This window comes from Bombus terrestris, chromosome 15, assembly GCF_910591885.1.
Source record: "Bombus terrestris chromosome 15, iyBomTerr1.2, whole genome shotgun sequence".
Classification (NCBI taxonomy): Eukaryota; Metazoa; Arthropoda; class Insecta; order Hymenoptera; family Apidae; genus Bombus; species Bombus terrestris.
In genome coordinates this window covers 9,199,146-9,199,493 of record NC_063283.1, presented here as the reverse complement: position 1 = coordinate 9,199,493, position 348 = coordinate 9,199,146, and positions in this window count along the sequence as shown.

Below are 348 nucleotides of genomic sequence, written 5' to 3'. Positions count from 1 at the left end.
TATTTGATTTTTATATTTTATTTATAATTATTATCTTATAATATCCCAACATGGAATAATCAAATAAAACATTCTTCAATGTTGGCTATGACTAAATGAAACAGAAATTATTTTATGAATTTTATTTAATACACGCCTTTATAAAAAAAATATGTATGCTTAATTATTATTAATATTTTTGTTGTATACATTATATATCTTAACAAATATTTAATAAAATTTATATATATATATATATAAATGTGATTTACGATAAGTAATCGATAAGAATGATCACATTTAAATGTGTTTTTCATACTTGTCAGAAAAATTGAATGAACAATTGGCAAACCTGTTTGTAACTAGTAA